The sequence below is a fragment of the Anolis carolinensis genome, chromosome 3 (genome assembly GCF_035594765.1).
Source record: "Anolis carolinensis isolate JA03-04 chromosome 3, rAnoCar3.1.pri, whole genome shotgun sequence".
Lineage (NCBI taxonomy): Eukaryota > Metazoa > Chordata > Lepidosauria > Squamata > Dactyloidae > Anolis > Anolis carolinensis.
The window spans coordinates 247,042,137-247,055,654 of NC_085843.1; the positions used below are offsets into that span (position 1 = coordinate 247,042,137).

The 13,518-nt window shown below is 36.4% G+C and overlaps 1 long non-coding RNA gene across 1 annotated transcript; it reads left to right on the forward strand.

Annotated features, from left to right (window-relative positions):
• Positions 1-558: 558 nt before the first annotated feature.
• LOC134297827 (uncharacterized) lies at positions 559-10,221 on the forward strand. The gene is made up of 4 exons (XR_010004711.1): positions 559-1,394; positions 5,444-5,555; positions 7,459-7,667; positions 10,026-10,221. It is a non-coding gene; the product is annotated as an uncharacterized LOC134297827 (long non-coding RNA).
• Positions 10,222-13,518: the final 3,297 nt, after the last annotated feature.

Sequence of the window (13,518 nt, forward strand, 5' to 3'; positions counted from 1 at the left end):
CCTAGTGACTCAGTATAAGACTTCAGGCCACACTCAGCTTTAAATTAATTTAAATGTATTAGCCTTGTTGAAAAACAAAATGGCTTTAAGATGCACACCCTCAGGGTTTTCTCAGTAGATATGCCAAATTACAGGCTATGAGTTTCACAGTCTTTAAGTTATAATGGAGATTTTCCCCTACAACACACATTTTTATTATTATACATTGGTTGTTTGAATGCATAAATAGGGCTCATGTGATTCCAACAGATGGGAGTTTACAGGGAATAATGACCAAAGGCTCATAGGATTATTGCTTTTGATTTAACCTTCATTTTGTATTTTACTAATCTTCTATCACACTTTCAGAATAGACCACATCTTGTTTTGGGAGTATAATTTCTACTTTGGAAGATTATAGATCTTGAATATAATAGATAATTTGTACCCTGCCCTGATTTCATTTCTCCTCTTAAGACATTTATTAATTTCTCCTGATGCTTCTTTTAAAAGAGACATATTGGAATTATACATCTTCATAAATAGTTTTTAAAGGCTCCTTATAAATTTGAAGTAGGCATAATTGCAAAGTGGTGTGGCTCCAAAAGTCTTTTCAGTGCCCTAAAATGAATGCCTCAAATTTTTAATCTCTCCAAAAGAGTACAAATCATTATTTACTATGGTTTATTTACAATCTGTAAAATTTCCAGTGAAGTCTTGTGACAACAGAACACTTACATTTCAAGACACTAAGGAAAAATCATACCAGTTCTGTGTAAAATAGAAACATTTTATAAATCCAGAAATTAATCTACATTCTACCATTTTCAAAACAATTTCTGTACAGTTGCTTTGGGGAAAAACAACAATCCACATACCACACACAAGATTTAAGCATTGTATCTAGTTTTCTCACTGTTCTGTACCACTGACAATATTTGAAACAAATAATGAACTAATTGTTGCATTGACAAAATAATTGAAATGTTATGATTTAATAAAGTACATAATTTAAAGGATATCACATTCATTACCATGTTTTAAATTAGCACGCCATATGTTTTTGAATTCAATCCTCCAAAGTTTTAAGTCAGTGAGGATTTTGTAAAGTTATCTCTCAAAGGATTTGGAGGGCTAACCTAATATACTGTGCTCCTGAAGTTACACTCCCAGATTGGCAAATTAATTTTCTACTGAAGCCATAAAACAACCTAACAAAAATGGTGGTTTCTATTGGTGATAACCTAACTAACTACCCAGTTCTATTCTGTGGAATTTTGAGAGGCAATGGAAATCCACTCCATTATTTAGCAATATTCCACAATGGATTGTAGTTTCCATTGGGTTTCAGAATTCCCTCAGCATATCAAAGGTTTTGCTTTGGCTGTGTAATATTCTTCTCTCATCCCAGAAATGTAAGTTTATCATTGGCGTGAGAAGATAAGTATGACCTTTCTCCCTATATTAGAGATCCTTCATAAGGGACAGGGAGTGGTAGTAACTCTGTTACATCATTGATCTTCATATATGATAGCAACTATTAATGAAATTAAACTTGGATGCCAGAACACATATTACTATTACCATAGAACAGGGGTCCCCAAACTAAGGCCCGGGGGCCGGATGCGGCCCTCCAAGGTCATTTACCTGGCCCCCGTCCTCAGTTTTAGACTTAGGCTCACCCAAAGTCTGAAATGACTTGAAGGCACACAACAATAACAATCCTACTTAACTTAACTATTCTCATTGGCTAGAAGCAGGCCCACACTTCCCATTGAAATCCTGATAGGTTGGTTAAAATTGTTTTTATTTTTAAATATTGTATTGTTCTTTCATTTACCAATATTGTGCTATGGTAATAATATAATATATTGTGTATACATATTATATTATTAATAATATTATAATGTCATACAATATAATTATACTAATAATAATGCAATATAATATTAATTATACATTATATATTCAATTTAATATTACTAATAATATTACCATATAGTGGTATAGTACAATATAGTAATATATAATGCTAATATTGTGCTATGCTAATAATATAATACAACTTGTAAGCCGCTCTGACTCCCCTTCGGGGTGAGAGAGGGTGGGATATAAATGTAGTAAATAATAATAATAATAATAATAATAATTGTTGTTGGGGTTTTTTTGCACTACAAATAAGACATGTGCAGTGTGCATAGGAATTTGTTCGTATTTTTTTTCAAATGATAATTCGGCCCTTCAAGAGTCTGAGGGATCATAAACCGGCCCTCCACTCCAAAAGTTTGAGGACCCCTGCCATAGAATGAAAAAGCTGAATGGGAAAGAAAATAATCAATATAACTTCTATAATATTTGAAATGGCATACTATATCAATGATTGAAAGCATGTGGATAGTCTGTTCCCATAATCCTTGAACCTTCTTGGTAGCAATGTCAAGGCTATGAGGGCAATTTTCACATTTTGGCAGTCATTTATATTGCACTATTGCAGATGTTAATGGAAGCTTTCCCCCAGGAGGGAATGGCTTGAATCTTTTACATACTTCCACAATGAAAAGAGTTTCAAGGTTTCAAAATAGATAATTTCAACATACTTTTTTTAAAACATGGAAGATAGTTACAGCTAAATTAACATCCAATGTTAATTGCCAACATCACTGTTATTTTTAAAAAGGGCATGAGATTGCCACACTGGTTAAGCCAAATCAAATTAAAAAGTTTCATCCTTTATGAACTTCATGAATCTATTCCTTATAAAATAATATAGGTTGAAGTAATAACTTTACATTTATCAAACAATAAACAAATGTGGCAAATTTCAAACCAATCTGATAAATGTCAAAAGTACGATAAATTACAAAGTGCTGAAAATTAACACATTGACCTCTTTTCCTACCAGGCATATAATATATTTCTTTTAAATTTTGTTGAAATCCACTGATGTATATTAATCAGGCTTGTTGTAGAAGAAAAATATTCATTCATTCGATGAGGTTCTGAGCAGCATTTCAAAAGTTATTACGTTTTTTATGCCCCATTAAACCCCAGAAGAGGAAGTGCTAGCAAAAATATAGAGTTCTGAAGCTAGAATTTACCAATAATCTCATGGAATACCTTGGAAACCCAAACCTTCCATTTATTAAAATTGGATGACATTTTCAAATGTAGTAGACCCTAGGGGATTGTGGCCCCATATTTATGGGCACCCAAGTTCTGTTTTGCCAGCAATTGGGTGGCACCTTATGGTGACGTTTAAAGATGCGGAACAATGGCTTTAAACCGCAGGAAAGGAGATGCCACCTGAACATCAGGAAGAACTTCCTCACTGTGAGAGCCGTTCGGCAGTGGAACTCTCTCCCCAGACTGTGGTGGAGTCTCCTTCTTTGGAGGCTTTTAAGCAGAGGCTGGATGGCCATCTGTTGGGGGTGCTTTGAATGAGATTTCCTGCTTCTTGGCAGGGGGTTGGACTACATGGCCCATGAGGTCTCTTCCAACTTTATTATTCTATGATTCTATGACCCACACACCATCCCTCCTTTCCCCATCACATGAGGGCATGGGGACAAGGCGTGTTGGCACCCTGTCCTTGCCCCCATCAGACAGGGAAAAGGGTGGCAACACCCATTGCCCTTTCCCCCATCAGACAGGCGAAAGGCCTAAAAAATGTGGGTAGCTCCATTGGAGCTACTCAAAAGACACATAGCTTATTGTGGTGGTGAGGAAATGGAATCCAACACTTCTTAATAATAATAATAATAATAATAATAATAATAATAATAATAATACTTTATTTATACCCTGCCACCATCTTCCCGTGGGGACTCGGGGCGGCTCACAATGTTACAAAAGTAACAGCACAAATATACTTCTTCATTACTTCACCCATAGATGGGGTATGTACTATCGCAAAGAGTAGCCCCAGTATGGCAAGTGGCTAAAAAATCTCCCATATGATAATGTCCTAGATCTTGGAGAAATAGGTGCAGGATTTTTGTGGTATTCATTGTCATGTGGGAATGTTTTAAATTTTAAAAAATTCATGGCATAATTGAATGAAATTTGCAAATACAATAGCCTCTTTTAAGGGGATCAAAGGTGCCAATTTTAACATACACACTACATGCAAAAAGAGATTTCAGAATTTTTTTTAAAAAAATAACACCCTTATTGTGTGGTGTATTTTTGTGTGTGGACAATTGTGAAAATGGCATACAGTGGAAGTGTGTGTTTTTGTGTGGAAAGGGAGCCTTCTCTCTCTCTCTCTCTCTCTCTCTCTCTCTCTCTCTCTCTCTCTCTATATATATATATATATATATATATATATATATATATATAAACAAAAAAGGCCTTCTCCTTCACCTCTCTAACTCTTTCATTTCTCCCCCCCCCCCCCCCCGCCCTACCTGTTTGGGTTTGTGTGTCGCTGCTGCTCCAGTTCATCTGGCTTGTGTGTTTATGTGCAAGTGTACACTCAGGTGGTTTCTACCTGCCCCACTGCACCAGTCTAGCAGTAGCAGCTTTCCCCACTTCAAACACTTATTAAAAATAAATAAAAATAAACAAAACCCTTGGAAGTTGTTTGTAATGTTCACATCTATGGCTCACTCTCGCACACACTCCCTCTGCGCCCAGCTGATGCTCCTCCCTGTGGAGACATTCCCGGGGATAAGAGGAGGAGCTTTGGATTTTTTAAAAGGATATGTTATTTCATGAAACTTTAAAAATCACTAAAAGTGGTGGGATGACCCAAACGTTCTGAAACCTGGGAGGCTTGCAATGGTAATGGGAAGCATGAAGCCCCCCGATTGCCACCTATAGCTGGATTGCTCCAGAAAATCTGGCTGCTGTCCCAAAAATGGCTTATTGCCCATTCCAAAAAATGAAAGTTCCCGGGAAAATGGATTGGGGGGCGGGGGGAGGTGTTAGAAAACATCACAAAATTTGGGAAGGATTTTTCCTGAAATGCACATCCCTATTAAGCAATACAGTAGAGTCTCACTTATCCAACATAAACGGGCTGGCAGAACATTGGATAAGCTAATATGTTGGATAATAAGGAGACATTAAGGAGAAGCCTATTAAACATCAAATTAGGTTATGATTTTACAAATTAAGCACCAAAACATCATGTTATACAACAAATTTGACAGAAAAAGTAGTTCAATAGGCAGTAATGCTATGTAGTAATCACTGTATTTATGAATTTAGCAGCAAAATATCACAATGTATTGAAAACATTGACTACAAAAATGCATTGGATAATCCAGAACATTGGATAAGTGAATGTTGGATAAGTGAGACTCTACTGTATATGCAAAATCAATCAAGAAGGCATTGTCCCAATATAATGTAGCAAAAAGATTCTAATTTTGTGCACTTTTTGCGTGAATATTTGGGATGGAATGGTAATGATAATGAACAAATGGAATCTGACAGGATTTGTCTTTTCACATCTGAGTAGTGAGGGTTGGTGAGAGAGCTGGTGCAGATCCATTTCTGCTTGCATTCGGAACTGATCACATGAATATGTGTATTGCAGTATACCTGAAAATTCATTGCAACATATCTGAGAGGTACTACAATGTCCTATTTCCTCTACCTTTTAAAAATTTCTGTCTTTTAATACAATTATTTTGTAATATTTTTGTGTTAGCAACATGAAGGAATGCAAAGTAGTTATGTAGTACTAAAGCATTTTTATTTTATAGGGCTGGTGGATAGTGAAAATATTTATATGTATAACATTAGAGAGAACTGTAAATCTTTGACATAATAAAACCTATTCAGTGAACTAAAAATGTAAGAGGAGGGAGAAGGCATTATCAAGTTTCCAATGCTCCATAGCAATAAATAAACAGCATACATGGAATGTCAAGAATTTTGTTGATCCAGCTAAGATATAGGAGATCCTGAAAAAAAATGTCTGAAGCAGCATTCATGTGCATAAAAGTTTGTTTTATATTATCATCCCAGATTTTTTCCTACTTCCTACATCTCCAACACATATATTGAGAACTAGTTTTGTGAATGCTATTAAAGTAAATAAGATTTTCTAATTTTATGCATGAAGTTTACATTTCCTGAAACAGAATGTATGCTGTATGTAACATAGAAACATTTTATTTAATTGTATTTTATTTGCTTTATTTTTATTTCACCTTTCTCACAATATAGGGACTCAATGTGATGTTTTACAGCTTTCTGAAATTTTAAGAATCACTTTGGCTGTGTTTCCTTACAAATTAATAACCCTTTTCTGAAATTGAAAGAATAGCTGACATTTTTAATGTTGATATGAATGTTATTTGGATTAATTACATAGCTTCTTATTCTTAATATTGTTCAGAGTAGAGACCAGAACTGGATGGTTTTCCACTTCCTTCTTATCTAATTTCCTACTTTGCAAGTTTATATGAGAGTCCTTGAAGCTGTTTTCTCCCCCACAAAATAAATTATAGTTATATTCATTTTGAAACCTTATACTTAACCCTCTAGATTTGTCAGTGGTAGCTTGGACCCCTCTAAGAGACACTAGCCAAAATGTGGCATGAACTGGCACTAAAAATGTGCAACATGAGGGGGGAAACCCCCACCTCATTGGCCATGCACCCAACCATGCCAATGCGATAGAGCTTTGGAGAGGGAAGGGGAGGGGATTCCATCTCCAAAGCTCTGTGGCATCATTTCTAAGTGCCATGGAAGATCAGATCCCATGTATCACTGATTCAGTAGGTACACTCTGCTTGAAACTACCAATAAGACCTTTGCCTTAGTGGGCAGAACTATGACACTTTAATATATTATCAAAAGTTGAATGAGGTGACAGACAGTCCTAAACCACAACAGAAGGGCTATAAAACACATGATTTATAAGCAGAAACCTAACTGTTGATAGGACTTGATTTTTTTCCTTAAATTAATTCCTAATGGCCAGTATCAAGTGTAACTAGAAAGTTACAGTTTTTTTGTAATTGTAACTAGAAAGTAGTCATTTAAAAGCAATTTGCTAGTTTTGTATTTCTTTACAGAAAGTCTAGTGCCACCAATCGAAATTCTAGAGAAGCCAGCATAAGAAATTAATAGCAAAAACGTTGAAAAGAAGAACATCTTTCATTTTCAAAGTAGCTCTCCCATCTGGAGATTTTTATTTTGTCCCAGTGGTACTTTGGAGGAGAGGGAGCAGGCACTGAGGTTGTGGGCCCCTGTCTACTAGCTTATTTTATGGACTACCAACAGGACTAATGGGCTTCACACTATTTGAGGTATGCTATCTCTTCAAGCTCAAGATGGCCAATGGGATACTATTCATCAGATATTATAAAGATGGATGCATAGATATTTAGTGTTTAACTGAACGTTTTGGTTTACATGATTGGGAACATCACCATTCAAAACTAGTGGACAAAATGAAATTAGAATATAGGAAATATCACTACTTTCTTGCAGCTAAAAGGTATTAATTGTGTGTATTTTCAGAATGATAGCTGATTTCGTGCTTGCTGCAAGAGGACAAGGTGTTAAGCGTTAATGGTGCTAATATCCTGCTTCCCAGATCCTCAGCTGAATCCTGTGGAAGGTTTTGGGTAGCATGAGATGGATGGGAGTAGTTATAAAGACGTGATCTGTGTAAATAACCGAAATCTCTCCCCTCTGGTGAATGAGTAGCAGCTGTTCCAGCCTGCAAGGTAAAACTAATTAAAATATTTTTACAAGATGTGAACTTATGCATATAATTAATAGTGTTTACAAAAATAAAGGTCCATTAATGAATTCCTGATGGTGTTTAGGTAGATGAGGGGGGAAATGAATTTGTTGAAGGAAAAAAATTGACTACATATATTATCTGTAGTTAAACATTATTATGACTCCTCTGAAGTCAGTGAACTAAATAATGTTCATTCCTCTGGCATATATACAAATCCAGAATTATTAATACAGGAGAATGTCCAGCAAATTTATAGTTGGTATGTTACTCAATATTTTAGAGATCAATCCAGGATTTTCACCTGTGTGTGCAGTTGCATCTATATCAAGAGTGCATGGCCCTCCAGATATTTTTGACTTTAAAATCCCCATTGGCACATTACCAGCATACCCAAGGAGAAAAGACTGTGGAGACATGTCTAAAGCATCTTAAATACCGCAGTTGCCCCCACCCTAAGCTTCCAGGTAAACTGAGGCAATGGTGTCTTTTGATTGATTACTCACATAATGAGGCTATAAAGAACACCAAGAGAAAAGATATGAGAAGTGATAAGATAACCACCTTTATGTGCATGTGTGTGTCTTTAAATAAAATTTGGATTTCCTATTTGAAAATCACTTTAGTTATGTAGTTTTGCATGACAGGGGGTTGGATTAGAGGGCCCTTACAATCCCTTCCAGCTCTATGTTTCTATGATAACTTGTAATATTTCACATCCTTGGTGGAAATAAATGTAATTGTAACATCCAGGATACCCTACTAGGATAACATCTGTGAAATTCTTCACATTTAAAGCATTTGAGGAAAATGTTTTTTGGAAAAAATTTATTTGGGTGCAAAAATTAAATTTTCTGGGTGGAAAAATATCATATTTTCTGGGCAACCTCTTTTTATATGTGGCATAATTCTGCGTTGCATTGGCTAACTAAGTTCTCACTGGGCCCTTTGGCCATTCTATGCCCAGAAACCCATGAGGTGGTGGGGGACAGCCAGGCAACAGTTGCTTGCATTCTTGTGGTCAGCTTTAAGAATAAAGTATCACCCTCCTAAACCTTCATAGGATCCCTGAGAGGCACAAAATGATGCCTTTTTCTTTCTATAGGAGGCTGCAGGAACGGAAACATAAGGCTCCCTGGATAACTCTGCTACTCTTTACTATCATGAGACATTAGGAAAGGAAACACAACAGAATTAGGGATGTGGAGAATATTGGTTGATATTTACTTTTTCAAGAACAACAAAAACTGTGTCTAAATGGTCAAGATATTGTGTCAAGGAAAAGGAAATCAGCTGCAAATTTTTTTACACTTCAGAAAATGGGAGAAAGATTAATTTCTGCAAAACTTTCATTCATTTTCCCATGCACAAAACATTTTTGGAGGCAGCGAATGTGAAAAAAATGGATCAATTCTTATGCAGTTTTGGTGTGAGTAGAGAACACATGCAGAAAACTATGTATGATCAGTGCAGGAAAATTATTAATATACCCTACAATATTATTAATGATAATTCAGATCTGCAAGTGCAATGTGCCATATTCTGCTTATATAGATTTTAGCTAAATATAGACTTCCACATTAGTCAAAAATGTCCAATTACATCTGCAGGCCAAATTTTCCCTAGTGAAAGTTCAAAGTAAAAACAGTGCTGGAAATTCATGCAGAAACCCCAAAATTGTTATTGTTTACAATCAAGTTTCCTTCAAGTTATGGGGAACATCTATGGATGAGAAACCTCCAGGAATCCTGGACATCCACTGCCCTGTTCAGGCCTTGCAAACTTAGAGATGTTTGGTTTGTTCTTCAATTTAATATAAATCAACACAATTTACAATGCCAAATTAATATGTGATTCTTTCTCAAATTTTTGATGCTTTTTCCTGTTTTGAAAAAGTGTATACAAATACAAACATGAGATCAATAAACATACAAAACATGAAGAAAATTGCTTATACAAAAGACTATGACTGAAAAATATATAAAGTGTTTACAGATTTTCATATGCAAGCCAAACACATATTGACAATCAAGGGCGTTTTAAAATGCCAGCAAACAATTTGACATTTTTTTTCACTTAAAAGACCTTATGTAGAAATGGGGGGGGGGGGGGTGATACTTGAAAAACATTAGTAAAGAGCATATGTGTCTTTCTCTATTTATAGCTTACCCTAGAAGCCATTGTAATTTCCCACAAATGACAAATATGTGAGGAAATACTGTTGCTCAACAGGCTGAAATATCCAATAACAGACTAGGAACTAGAAAGAATCACATAATCAATATCATTAAGAGGAACAGTCTGGTATGATACATGCCCTGTTTGTTTTTCTCATTATTAGACTGAGAGATTTCAGTAAGCATGAAAACTTGAAGAGAAGTGGAATGGAATTCCTGGATCATCAAGAGTGTTAGAGTGTCAGCTGCATTGTGTGGGTGTGTCTCATGAACGCAACAAGGAATTTCTGTATCGATGTGAAATAAACAATAAATATATTTTAAGAAAATATAAATCAAAAGTTTTCAGGAGATAAGTTGTGCCCCCATAAATTTGATTATTATATTTTTGTATGTGTCTCTATCTTTCATAATGGGTTGATTCAACCTCCAGTTTGTTACTAAAACTGAGTTACTCTGTAAATTATGTCAAACCTCTCACTTTTTTCATCATCTGATATCTGAACTCCAATGTTGAGGAGATAAAAGCTGTAGAATCTTTGCAAGGGCAATAAGTGGGGATCCATAGTTAAATGTCCATCTCAAACATTGAAGCACTCATGGACCAGTCGACGCTAGAGTCGACTTCCGGTGGGCATGTATGGCGGCAGGACGGACTTACTGAGAGCTCTCGGTAAGCCTCCGGTTCCCAGTGGTCGGGTAGAGTCTTAGGCTCCCCTCTTCCAGTGGATCGAAGCAGGAAGAGACGCTAGACCTAGCGCACCCCGTAGATCCGATCCTCGACCGAAGGGCGAGGGGAACGGGTCCGGGCGGCGCGGGATCGCGGACCAAGGGATCGGCAGCGGGTGAGACATCCGCACTAAACTGCCAGCCTTGCCCATGATTTTAAAGAAAAAAAAAGGAATATAGGATCGTGACCGAGGAAATTGTGAGTGGAACTTTTCTTTTGGGTTAACACCGAATAAATAACCATAAATACAGCCAACTCTAGTGAAGATTTGAAAGTCAAGATCTTAAACAAGTCAAGATCTTAAACAAGATCTTTATTGTTCGAACTGGACGGTAGATTGAGGCGAAGGAACAAGAAGTAAATTTACGTTGTTGTTTTTTTGGAATACCCGTGTTTTTTTGGAATACCCGTGTTTGCAAACGGTGGCGGGAGGTGAAACAAAGAGAAGAGAAGATAAACAGCCTACCTTTTGACCTTGGGGGCCATGTTGTTATGACTAAAGCCTCCTTCTTGTAAACAATCTCTGTCTGTACTTCTACGGAACGCCCGCAAGCTCTAAAAACTATCGAGCATTTCCGGTAGGGGAAGTGAGTGAGTCGCCTGGTGGCAGCTCCAAAAAAAAAGGGGCCGGGGAAGAGGAAGAGGAAGCAAAGCCATTGGCGGTGCTCCTCTCTAAGAGAACCGGCGGAAACACTGGTGCGGTGGAAGGGTCCTGCCGGAGTTGCTACTCACCCAGTGGTGCAGACAGAGGGGAAGACGAGACGCGGAGAAACAAAGGCAGATTTGGCAAGTAGACATTTAGTACTACGGAAGGATTGACAAGATTAAGAAAATAACTTCCATAGAGGCAGAGCCACGGGCCAGGAGACCTGTATATAAGCCTGGTTATCGAGTGCAGCGAGTGGTTGGTAGTACCATAAGACAGAAGCCCCGCATTATCAGTACATATATTGGACATATTGGACAGGATAATTAACTATGGCAGTCCCCAAATTTAGAGCAGAAAAGGAGATGAACAGTAGAAGCCAACTTAGAAGACCCTCACAGGCGGAGGATATAAATCTGAGGGATATTTTACAAGAGATTCAAAAACTGGCAGAGAGACAGGAAGAACACCAAAGAGAGGCGCAACTGAAGTTAGACAAACAAGCCTACCAACAAAAGGAGTTACACCAAGAAATGTTGGAGATGAAAAAAGAAATTAAGGAGGATATTGGAATTCTGAAAAGGGAATTGGAAAAATCACACAAAGACATTAATGATTTGAAAGTAGAGAATACCAAAATAATTAAAACACAGGGAAAATTACAGAAAAAACTGGATGGACTCGAATTCAAAAATGAAAAATTAGAAAAAATACAGGAGAAAATAGAGTTAAATGAAAAAGAATTTCAATTGCGCTTCCGAAACATTCAAGAGGAAGCTAATGAAAATTTAAGAAAAATAATTGTGAAATTGATCTCAGATCTTCTTCAGCAGGACCTTGAGACAATAGATAACGGAATAGACCAAGTATACAGAATTCAGACCAATTTCTCAAGAAGAAACAGAGCCCATAGAGATGTAATTATCCACTTTGTAAAGAAAAGGACCTGGGATGAAATTTTAATGAATAACAACCGGAACCCAATGTACTTTAAGGAAAAAAAGATAATAGTATTAAAAGAATTCCCTCAAGCTATACTAAATAGAAGAAGAAAGTATTTTTTCCTGACGGATGAGCTCAAAAGACAAAAAATTCGCTTCAGATGGGAAAGAAGCGAAGGGATAATGGTTACTTGGAAGGGAGAAAAACATTGGTTGACTACAGAGGAAAAGGCAAAGGACTTTTTTCAAAAGTTGAAACAAGACAAGAAGGATACCATGCACATATCTCCAAGCCCTCCCTCGGTGAAAAGAAAGAAACCAAAAAGAGCTAGACATACATCACCTAAGAACTCTGAGCTAAAGATAAAATTAAACCCAACAACATCGGGCACATCCGACGTGGGGGATGATAATGAAGAGGAATCAGAAGAAGGAGAGGACGAGGACATAGATTCAGAAGAAGAGGATAAAATGGAAGAGGAAAACGTACCCCGGGCCACAAGTGGTGCAGAAGGAATCGACCATGGTGTTGAGTGACTTTAAGTGTAATTTAAAGTTTTATTCTAACAATATTAATGGGCTTAATTTGCCCAATAAGAGAAAAGAGGTTATGAATAGTTTAAGGAAAGGGAGATTCGATGTTATAGCTTTACAAGAAACACATATCTCACAGAGATTTGGTGCCCATTTAATAAATAAAAACTTGGGGAAAGAATTTATCTCATCAGATAAAAATAAGAAAAGAGGAGTAGTGCTATATGTAAATGAACAATTTCAAGTAAACCTTCAATTTAAGGATCAAGAAGGTAGATTTGTAGCGGTTCTTTTGAATTATGATTCACATAAAATTTTAATTGTCAATATTTATGCTCCGAATGGCCCTCAAAGAAAATTCATCAGTGATTTAAAGAAAAATATTGCAAATTCAGTATTTGACCATTTAATAATTTTAGGTGATTTCAATGGGATAATGGATATTAAAGTAGATACAACAAAAGTATTTAAAAATAAAAAGAATGAGAAAGGAAGACTATTACCTCAAAATTTTCAGAAATTGAGAGAAGAATTTGACTTACAAGATGTCTGGAGACTTAAAAACCCGGGATCATGCGATTACACTTTCTACTCAGGTAGATGCAAATCCTGGGCTAGAATAGACATGATTTGGGTATCTGACTCGCTATGTACAAAAATAGATAAAATAGATATCTTACCAAGGAACAAATCTGATCACTGCCCCATAATTATGTCAATGAATTACAAAAAAACAATGAAAAAATGGAGATTTGATGAAAATTTATTAAAAAAAGAAATTGACATTATCAAAAACAAGAAATTGA